General features: G+C 40.7%; 1 protein-coding gene across 1 annotated transcript in view; it reads left to right on the forward strand.

Annotated features, from left to right (window-relative positions):
• The window catches only part of LOC139167087 (retinal guanylyl cyclase 2-like), a 75300-nt gene that overhangs the window by 23439 nt on the left and 40388 nt on the right, over positions 1-11473 (forward strand). The window lies entirely within an intron of this gene.

Below are 11473 nucleotides of genomic sequence, written 5' to 3' on the forward strand. Positions count from 1 at the left end.
GAATTCTCTCTTTGAAGTCTGAAAGGTTCTCCTTGGGGAAAAAAACCTACAAATATTTGTGGATGTGCTTTACCCCGAAAGAAGTGATGGCTTTTGCCTTCCAAGTAGGCAACCTCTCCTTATTGGAATAACGGAAGATAACTTGGAGGTCTATTAATACCGATTTATTTATTTATTCCAATACACAATGAAGGTTATAGAGGATATACTCGTAGTAAAATATATCAGAGAAAGAATAGAATAGAAGATATAGGAATAAAATATATCAATGAAAGAATAGAAGAAGAGATATAGGAATAGAAGAAAAGTACAGGAGATATTGGAAACCAAGACTTATGAAGAGAGACTGGGGGAACTGGGCATGGATAGCCTAGAGAAAAGGAGGGCCAGAGCGGACATGATAGCAGTCTACAAGTATACGAGGGGATGTCACAGAGAGGAGGGGATCACTTTATTCTCCAGGGCACTGGAGGGCCGGACGAGGAACAACGGCTGGAAGCTGACCAAAGAGAGATTCAACATGGAGATAAGGAGGAACTTCCTGACGGTCAGAGCGATCAACCAATGGAACAACCTACCAGCGGACGTTGTGAACTCCAACACTCTGGACATTTTTAAGAGAAGATTGAACTGCCACTTGACTGGTGTACTATAGGGTTCCTGCTTGGGCAGGGGGTTGAACTCGATGGCCTTCATGGTCCCTTTCAACTCTAACAATAAATAAATAAAAATAAATAAATATAACAGAGCAATAGGACAGGGGATGGAAGGCACTCTAGTGCACTTACGTACGCCCTCTTAGGAATCTGGAGAGGTCAACCATGGACAGTCTAAGGGTAAAATGTTGGGGGCTAGAGATGACACTACGAAGTCCGGTAATGAGTTCCATGCTTCGACAACTCGGTTACTGAAGTCGTATTTTTTACAGTCAAGTTTGGAGCAGTTAATATTAAGTTTGAATCTGTTGTGTGCTCCTGTGATTAATTAACAGAATAAAGGTTGGGAAGGGACCTTGGAGGTCGTCTAGTCCAACTGGGAGATCCCATATTATTCCAGACAAATCACTGTCTATTCTCTTTTTAAAAGCTTCCAGGGATGGAGAATAGAAATAGAGTAGAATGGAATGGAATGGAATGGAACAGAACAGAATTCTTTATTGGCCAAGTGTGATTGGATACACAAGGAACTTGTCTTTGGTGCAAAAAAAGAGAGAAGAGAAACAGGTCCAGTTTATTAAGTAAATATATGAAGCAGCCCAATTCGCCCTCCTTTCCCCTTGGTTCACAACTCTAAAGTGCAAACACTCCATGAAATAATCCCCACTAAATTTAATGTACTTTCCCGCAGCGCCTCTCTCTTGATTCGAATTCCATTAAGTTCTTGGGAAACTAAGCCAAAACATTATTCTAGGGATAGAGCGCCCTCTGGTGGCCTCAACCCGACATAAAACAGGGCGGAGAAAGGATTCCACCGTGCGGATCATCTCTGACGTGCAACCATTATTATCTATTTCTATTTCATAGAAGTCAAACAAACAAACAAACAAACTCCTTTAGAAACCATTTGTGAGCCCCCACAGCGACATGATCACCATTTCCCAGTTTCCTAGGCAGTTTCTGAGAAGGAAGTCAATGGGGAAAGCCTGATTGGCTTAATGATTGCATGGTTCATGTAGCAAAAGGTCGTAAAATGGAGCGAGATTCACTTAGTAACTGATTCGCTGAGCAATGGACACAATGGTCACATCCTGGACACAAATTGTTTCAACTATTTAACCTCTATCAACTCTATAACCTTCATTGTTTATTATTGTGTATTGGACAAAATAAATAAATAAATAAAATTAAAAACTCCTACCGTCAAAACGTCGCTACAGAGCCCTGCACACCAAGACAACTAGACACAAGGACAGTTTTTTCCCGAACGCCATCACTCTACTAAACAAATAATTCCCTCAACACTGTCACACTTTTTACTAAATCTGCACTACAATTACTACTAGTTTTTTCTCATCATTCCTATCATCCTTTTCCTCCCACTCAGGACTGTATGACTGTAACTTGTTGCTTGTATCCTAAGATTTTTATTAATATTGATTGTTTCTTCATTGCTTATTTGACCCCTATGACAATCATTAAGTGTTGAACCTCCTGATTCTTGACAAATGTCTCTTTTTCTTTTATGTACACTGAGAACATATGCACCAAGACAAATTCCTTGTGTGTCCAATCACACATGGGTAATAAAGAATTCTATTCTATTCTATTTATTTTATTTATTTATTTTATTATTTAGATTTGTATGCCGCCCCTCTCCGCAGACTCGGGGCGGCTCACAGCAAGATACAGCAATCATGACAAATCGAAATAAATTTAAAATATTTAAAAAGATTTAAAAAGAACCCCATTTATTAACAAACACACACACAAACATACCATGCATAAATTGTACATGCCCGGGGGAGGTGTTTCAGTTCCCCCATGCCTGACGGCAAAGGTGGGTTTTAATTCCATTCCATTCCATTCCTTTCTATTTTCTATTCTATTCTTAAAATTATTCTATTTCTACTTCTACTTATTTCTATTCTATTTTTTCTATTTCTACTTCTATTCTATTCTATTCAATGGAATGTTGGGCTCAATAACGGTCAAAGACTACCTATCGTTTTTTTAAAAAACTATGTCTGTAAAGATAAAATACAATAATAATAATAATAATAATAATAGTAATAGTAATAGTAATAGTAATAGTAATAGTAATAATCCTAGGCTCTGGACTGGGGCTCAACTAATAATTAGTGCCAAATCCAGCAAAACAACTGGCTGCTATGATACAATTGTAAATGATGAGGGTGAGGATGAATTTATGAATTGACCCACAACAGCAATTCTCAGGGGAAAGAAATATTAATTTGCACCAAAGACTTAAGGCACTTTGTTCAATCCCTTTTTGCATGCAGGCACCGGTTGTGAGGTGTTGAAAATTGTAGACATGATTTTCAGACTGTATTCGGGATTTTGTACATGCCCCGAAGTTAAACATCTCAAACGTCAAACGTCATGACTTCCTGGTGGTCTCTTGTCCTTTCCCTACAGCTGGGTAATACTGTACCCTACTGTGACAGCCTGGACTTTACTTGTCAGAAGGTTGCAAAAGGGGATCACATGTTCCCAGTGTCAGAAGAAAAATCCAGGTCTAGTTACCAGCTGGGAGTAAAATGGAGGCTGCTAAAGAAGTAAGGTATGAGCAGAGCCACCAACAGCCTGTGATTTTGGGACAGTTGACAAAATGAAGCTGAGAAGGCCTGGGTCTTTATACCTTCTCAATTCCTATGGGGTCATGTAGGGACAGGGTGGGCAGTAGGCAGGATGGGGTGGAACGCAGTTCCACCGGTGGAAATGAAGATGTGTGCACAGCTCCAGCTGATCGGCGGCTGTCACTTCCTGGATTGCTGGTCTCGGCTCAGCTCTCCTTTTCCCCCCCTGCTGCTGCTCCTGTGTCTGCGCTCCTTGCTTTTTTCCTCTTTCCTCCTTCTTGGCCTCGGACAAGCTTCCCTCTCTCCTGCCCGGCTCCCCTCCAGCCTCACGCGGCCACCTCCTGCCTGAGGTGCAAGCAGAAGGTGTGGGTGGAAGCGGCACTTGTAACATTTATGCTTCTGGAAGCACCCGTTCGCCCAGGTACCCAGTCTGAGGCAAGGGGGCGACCCAGGAAGCAGAGAACGGAAGACGCGAGACAAATTGTCACCCCAGCCAGTGACACTGGGAAGGTTGTAAATCGAGGACTTATCAGAAGGATTTAGGAGTAGTGATTTCTGACAGTCTCCAAATGGGTGAGCAGTGTGGTCGGGCAGTAGGAAAAGCAAGTAGGATGCTTGGCTGCATAGCTAGAGGTATAACAAGCAGGAAGAGGGAGATTGTGATCCCCTTATATAGAGCGCTGGTGAGACCACATTTGGAATACTGTGTTCAGTTCTGGAGACCTCACCTACAAAAAGATATTGACAAAATTGAACGGGTCCAAAGACGGGCGACAAGAATGGTGGAAGGTCTTAAGCATAAAACTTATCAGGAAAGACTTAATGAACTCAATCTGTAGAGTCTGGAGGACAGAAGGAAAAGGGGGGGCAGGATCGAAACATTTGAATATGTTAAAGGGTTAAATAAGGTCCAGGAGGGAAGTGTTTTTAATAGGAAAGTGAACACAAGAACAAGGGGACACAATCTGAGGTTAGTTGGGGAAAAGATCAAAAGCAACATGAGAAAATATTATTTTACTGAAAGAGTAGTAGATCCTTGGAACAAACTTCCAGCAGATGTGGTTGGTAAATCCACAGTAACTGAATTTAAACATGCCTGGGATAAACATCGATCCATCCTAAGATAAAATACAGGAAATAGTATAAGGGCAGACTAGATGGACCATGAGGACTTTTTCTGCCATCAGTCTTCTATGTTTCTATGTTTCTATGTACGATGATGATCGTTCAAGCCACTCCCACCTGCTCATATGGCCGGCAAGCCACTCCTGCCCAGTCACATGACTATTAAGCCACACCCACAAAATAAGCCACACCCACAGCATGGCAGTAAACTTTTTGGCTGCCCATTACTGTGTAGGGGTCATGGCTGGCTCTATAGGCAAAAGGGGAAATGGAAATCTGTGCCCTGTTTTTAACCTGGACAGCCTCTTGCAGCACCCTGCTGGCCAAAATGGGCCACAGAGGGGCCACGGAAGGGCCACACATGCCCCGTTTTTGGCCTGGATGGCCTCCTCCAGCGCCCTGTTAGTGAAAGCAAGGCACGGGGTCCTTGAGGAGGGGGGCTACACACCCCGTTTGTTCTGGCATGTTGTAGCAGGAGCCCAACCAGGTCAAAAATGGAGACACCTGGCCCTCCATGTGTCCCCCTCCCCAATGGTAGCTACAATGCTGATCCTACCTGTTGTGGTTAGCTCTGGCCCAGCTCCTGCCCCAAGGACTGTGGATGTGGGGGAGACATCCACATGCTGCAGGCCTGTGTTGCCCCCGGTTGGAATCTGCTGATGAAGGCTCCTCTGACCAAGAAGACATGAGTGACAGGGAGGAGGAGAGTGGGGCAGACAGCTCAGAAGGAGATCAATTATCTAGCTCCTCCTTGGATTCGGAACAAGAGTTAATGATACAGCCACGCATGCAGAGAGCGATGCATAGGCAACAACAACTGAGAGATTATTATCAAAGAAAATGAGGCCACCTGTGGTTGGGTGGGGCTGTGGTAATTAGTGAGGCTGCTATAAAGAGCAGCCTGTGGGTTTGGCCATTGTGGAGGATTATCTGATCGTTGTGTTTCATGACTGCTTTACTGACTTCGACCTTTTGTGTGCTGATTTTTCCCCGCTTTGAAACTAAACCAGGGCAAAATGTGTTTCACTTTGTGAAAAAAGAAGGACTGTGAATTGCCTCACAGCTGCAAGCTAAGTATCACAGAACTGATAAGTTTGTCTTACCAGTTTGTTTGGAGACGAGGGCTCTTTGCTATACAAAAAGAGGGCTTAGTTTAAGTGAATTTTCATTATAAAGAACATTGTTTTGAATTTTCAAACGTGTGTGTGTCTGAAATTTTGTACCTGTGAATTTTTAGGAGGATTCTACCAGAGAACCCGACAGAACACTACCCTTCAAAGAAATCTAGTTGGACACCCCTCCTTCAGGGGGTCATGCTAACTGACCAGCTGGTCAGCATTTCTGCTAATGAGTCCCTCTACAGCAGATGCTAAACACGTTAAGAAAATGCAAACTTTTATAAACATTCCCCTTGGCTCTGATTTGGCGGTTTCTGTGCTCAGCAATTTCTTCCGCCGTTTGACCCTGGTGGATGATCAAAGCAGGAACCAGCCCTGGCTTGTTCTTGGCCTCACCAATTAGTGCTTTAGTCAAGTTAGTCCCTTTGTCATTTGCAAAGACACACTGTCTAACAGAGGGCAAAATTAAAAACAACAACAACCCCAAAATTTAAACGTATCTGAATGGCATTTTCACATCTGTTTTCTCTGTCTAAACCCCTGCCTAGAAATTCTGGATTTATTGTAATGTTTTTCAGGTAGGCATAGTATGCGAAGACAATGCAAAGGTTTTAATGTAGACCAAGGGCAGTGATGGGCTCCTACAATCTGAAGTTAGTTGGGGGAAAGATCAAAAGCAACATGAGAAAATATTATTTTACTGAAAGAGTAGTAGATCCTTGGAACAAACTTCCAGCAGATGTGGTTGGTAAATCCACAGTAACTGAATTTAAACATGCCTGGGATAAACATAGATCCATCCTAAGATAAAATACAGGAAATAGTATAAGGGCAGACTAGGTGGACCATGAGGTCTTTCTCTGCCGTCAGTCTTCTATGTTTCTATGTTTCTATATTTGGTCTTTTTGAAAGCTTTTTTCACTTGGAAACTAGTTTGAACATTTCTGCACACAATGAAATGAAAATTGAACTGAAAAAAATGTGATGCTTATTGGTTTATTTTGCTCATAAAAGCCGAGACCAGAAATCCAGCCGCCGATCAGATGGAGCTGTGCACGCATCTTCATTTCTGCCAGTGGAACTGCGATCCACCCCGTCCTGCCTGCTGCCCACCCTTGCCTACTGCAGAGATTACCAACCGTGGTGGGCTGCTGAGGGGTTCGCAAGAGTTCGGGCAAACCCCTAGCTAAGATTTTGTACACTGATGAAAGCGGAATCAGGAATCCAAAACCTGCACATTACTAATTTAGCGGCTACTGTCAGACTTTCTACTAAATCTGCACTTCTATTCTACTAGTTTTTCTCATCATTCCTATCACCCATTTCCTCCCATGTTGACTGTATGACTGTAACTTGCTGCTTGTATCCTAAGATTTTTATTAATATTGCTTCTTCATTGCTTATTTGACCCCTATGACAATCATTAAGTGTTGTACCATATGATTCTTGACAAATGTACATTTTATTTTATGTACGCTGAGAGCATATGCACCAAGACAAATTCCTTGTGTGTTCAATCACACTTGGCCAATAAAAATTCTATTCTATTCTATTTTTTATTTATTTATTTATTTTGTCCAATACACAATGAGGGTTTTAGTGGGTATATATCTATATACACATAGTAAAATACATGATGAAGGTTACAGAGGAGATACTCATAGTAAAATATATCTATGAAAGAATAGAAAAGAACGTATAGTAATAGAACATATCAATGAAAGAGTAGAAGAAGAGATATAGGAATAGAAGAAAGGTATAGGAGATATAGGAGAGGAATAGGACAGGGGACGGAAGGCACTCTAGTGCACTTGTACTCGCCCCTTACTGACCTCGTAGGAATCTGGATAGGTCAACCATGGATAATCTAAGGGTAAAGTGTTGGGGGCTTGGGGATGACACTATGGAGTCCGGTAATGAGTTCCACGCTTCGACAACTCAGTTACTGAAGTCATATTTTTTACAGTCAAGTTTGGAGTGGTTAATATTAAGTTTAAATCTGTTGTGTGCTCTTCTATTGTTGCGGTTGAAGCTGAAGTAGTCGCCAACAGGCAGGACATTGCACCATGTGATCTTGTGGGCAATACTTAGAACTTGTTTAAGGCGTCTTAGTTCTAAACTTTCTAGGCCCAGGATTGAAAGTCTAGTCTCGTAGGGTATTCTGTTTCGAGTGGAGGAATGATTTGCTTAAAAACTGTTGCAAGAAAGTCCGTAAAACAGCCTCCTCCTGTGTCCTTTTTTTAAAAAAGAAGTGGGATAAAAGTTGAAAAACAAGGAGAACTATACAAAACTCATGCATCCCATGATACTACTGCTAAGATAATACAAGCTCTTCCAATGAAGCATTTAATTGTAAATCTCAAGGGGAAAAATCTCCTTGGTGCAGAATCCTCCCTCTTCTTCATATCTCCAATCACCATTGAAGGGGAAAAGTGACAGCTTTTTAGAGAGAGAGAAAGAGGTGACGTGCAAAGTCCTTTTTTGCAGAATTATTTTCTTTCAGTGACTTTCTTTCAAAAACGAGGATGCCCATCAAACAGACGCACCCTTGAACATTGTGCATGGTGGTCTCCTGAACTTTGGACAATTCCACTCAAGAATTTGGTAAGTGGATTTCTGCCCTGGCAGTTGGACTCTCCAAATAGCTCTTCCAAGTTTAGCTTTGGAATAAAAATCAACTACAGTAGTTGTTTATTATTAGTAGTATCTCTTTTTTTATTTTATCTCTTAAATTTTTTTTCTTTAAACATCATAACATCTTTTCACAAATCCACATCTAAATTTTATACTTTACAATTCACATATCTGTTTATAATACATCATATCTTTCCATTGTCCCAATTCTTAGTCTTTTCCACACTATCACAGTTTTTATATCTTTTTTTTAAACATTAGATTTGTTTCACTATTATATTGTTTTTATTATTGTTGTGAGCCTCCCCGAGTCTTCGGAGAGGGGTGGCATACAAATCTAATAAATTATTATTATGTCAGTACAACACAGCAAACGAGATCACTATGCTGGATTTCGTATTTCATCACCAGTCGGGCGCTTCCCAAGCACCTAGGACTGCGTGATGTAATGGCAAATTATGTTTGCTGATCCCAGTAAAGCGGCCTTTTGCAATTGACAGATGGAGATTTTGTCAATTCCGATGGTTTTCAAATGTCCGTTGAGATCCTTTGGCACTGCGCCCAGCATGCCAAGGACCACTGGGACCACTTTCACGGGCTTATGCCAGAGTCGTTGCAGCTCGATTTTTAGATCTTCGTATTTCACTAATTTCCCTAGCTGTTTCTCCTCAATTCTGCTGTCTCCTGGGATTGCGATGTCGATGATCCATACTTTCTTTTTCTCCACGATCACAATGTCTGGTGTGTTATGCTTCAGAATTCGGTCAGTCGGAAGTCGGAAGTCCCACAGTAGTTTTGCTTGCTCATTTTTGACCACTTTTTCGGGCTTATGATCCCACCAGTTGTTGTTGTTGTTGTTGTTGTTGTTGTTGTTGTTATTATTATTATTATTATTATTATTATTATTATCTCTTAATTTTTCCCATCGAGTTATAGCATTTTGTCCAAACCTTATAATTCAATTTATTCAATTCAATTTATTAGATTTGTATGTCGCCCCCCTCCAAAGACTCGGGGCGGCTCACAAAAATAATAAAAACAATATAATAGTGAAACAAATCTAATAGTCCGACTCACTTTGTTCTTTCAATTCTATTGTCAATCTGTCCATTTCTGCACATCTGTATATTTTGTCAATCAATACATTTTCCACTGGAGATTTGTCATCCTCCCAATATTGGGCATAAGCCATTCTTGCTGCAGTAATAATGTGTAGTGATAAATATTTTCTATCCTTTGGTTGCTGCTTCTTTATTATCCCTAGTAAAAAGAATTCCACCTCTCTTTCCTGGTATCTGTTGTAGCCATCCACAAATCTTTCCCCAATACTTCTTAGCTTTAGTACACAACCACCACATGTGAAACAAGCTACCTACATCTTCTTCACACTTCCAACAAGCTTGCACTTTCAACTGAACATTTTAAAAAACATCGCAAAAACCACTGACTGGTGCTAATTGTTGATATGGGTTGCTGCCAGCATCCGAGGTGTCAACCAAGCATCTTCTTAAAATGTACGGTGTTTGGAGTAGCTTTGATATACAGTGATACCTCGCCTTACAAATGCCTCATCATACAAACTTTTCAAGATACAAACCCGGGGTTTAAGATTTTTTTGCCTCTTCTTACAAACTATTTTCACCTTACAAACCCACTGCCGCCGCTGGGATGCCCCCGTCTCCGGACTTCTGTTGCCAGCAAAGCACTCATTTTTGCAATGCTGGGATTCCCCTGCTGGGATTCCCCTGCAGCATCGCAAAAACACAGAAGTCCGGAGGTGGGGTTTCCCATGGAGGGGAGCCTCAGGGGAATCCCAGCAGTGCAAAAACGGGCGCTTCGGCTGGCAAAAGGGGTGAGTTTTGGGATTGCACGCATTAATCGCTTTTCCATTGATTCCTATGGGAAACATTGTTTCGTCTTACAAACTTTTCACCTTAAGAACCTCGTCCCGGAACCAATTAAGTTCTTAAGACAAGGTATCACTGTATTTGAGAAAAATTACTTTCCTTTATTATTATTCAGTTCTGCAAATCTCTCTTCCACCCACCCACACATCAGCATAAAAAAAACAACCAACAGGCTTAGAAACTGGTAGAACAACAATGGATCACTTACTGTATTTTATAGCAAGAGAATGAGTGAGAGAGAGATGGGAGAGAGAGAATGGGAGAGAAAGAACGTGTGTGTGTGTGTGTGTATGAGAGATAGATAGATATAGATATAGATATAGATATAGATATAGATATAGATATAGATATAGATATAGATATAGATATAGATATAGATATAGATATAGATATAGATATAGATATAGATATAGATATAGATTTATTTTATTTATTCAATTGTCCAATACACAAATACATAGGAAGAAAAATAGACATGTGATAATATAAAAAAGGGTGAAAGTGGGCTTAGAGGAGAGGATAGATGAAAGGAAGAGAATATATAAGATAGGTGAAAGAAAGGAAAGACAATTGGACAGGGGACGAAAGGCACTCCAGTGCACTTATGTGCGCCCCTTACTGGCCTCTTAGGAACCTGGAGATATAGATATAGATATAGATATAGATAATATAGACATAGATGCACATACACATAGATAATACAGATAGGTAGGAAGAGAGAGAGGGGAATGGATGGATGGAGAGAGAGAGAGTGAGAGTGAGAGAGAGAGAGTGAGAGAGACAGAGAGAGAGAGACAGAGAGAGAGAGAGAGAGAGAGAGAGAGAGAGCAATAACAAGGAAGTTGAAAGCAAAAGAGGATACTGATTATTACAAAATATGGAATAAATTTTATAACTGGCTAAAAGAAAGAAATGATAAATGATAAAGGAAGTAAAATGACACTGGGATATTGCCTAGTAGTAGTTTAATAAAGGTTCATGACGTGAGATAGTTTTATTTATATTATTTTTTAAAAAAAGACTATGCAATCATAACATGAACAAAGCAAAGTATAATGTATATGTATCCAATAACAGCTTCTGATAGGAGGGGGGCTATAAATGCCTCAAATGTGTGTTGTATGTTTGCTTTGCTTTGTGTGTATTTATTTAAAAATAATAAAAAATTAAAACAGAGAGAAATAGAAATAAATAGATAGGGAGAGGGGGGGAGAGAGAGATAATCACATCATCATGTACAGGTCATAACTCACTTTCCCCCATGCCATTGTAACTTTGAACAGTCACTAAATGAACTGTAGGTCTAGGACTAGCTATAGCAATAGCCCTCAGACTGATATACTACTCCAAAGTACTTTTCCAACCTTCTTTCAGTGGTTTACAGAGTCAGCCTATTGCCCCTGAACTAAACAATGTCATTTGGCGGGGCCCAG

Source organism: Erythrolamprus reginae, chromosome 4, assembly GCF_031021105.1.
Source record: "Erythrolamprus reginae isolate rEryReg1 chromosome 4, rEryReg1.hap1, whole genome shotgun sequence".
NCBI lineage: Eukaryota > Metazoa > Chordata > Lepidosauria > Squamata > Dipsadidae > Erythrolamprus > Erythrolamprus reginae.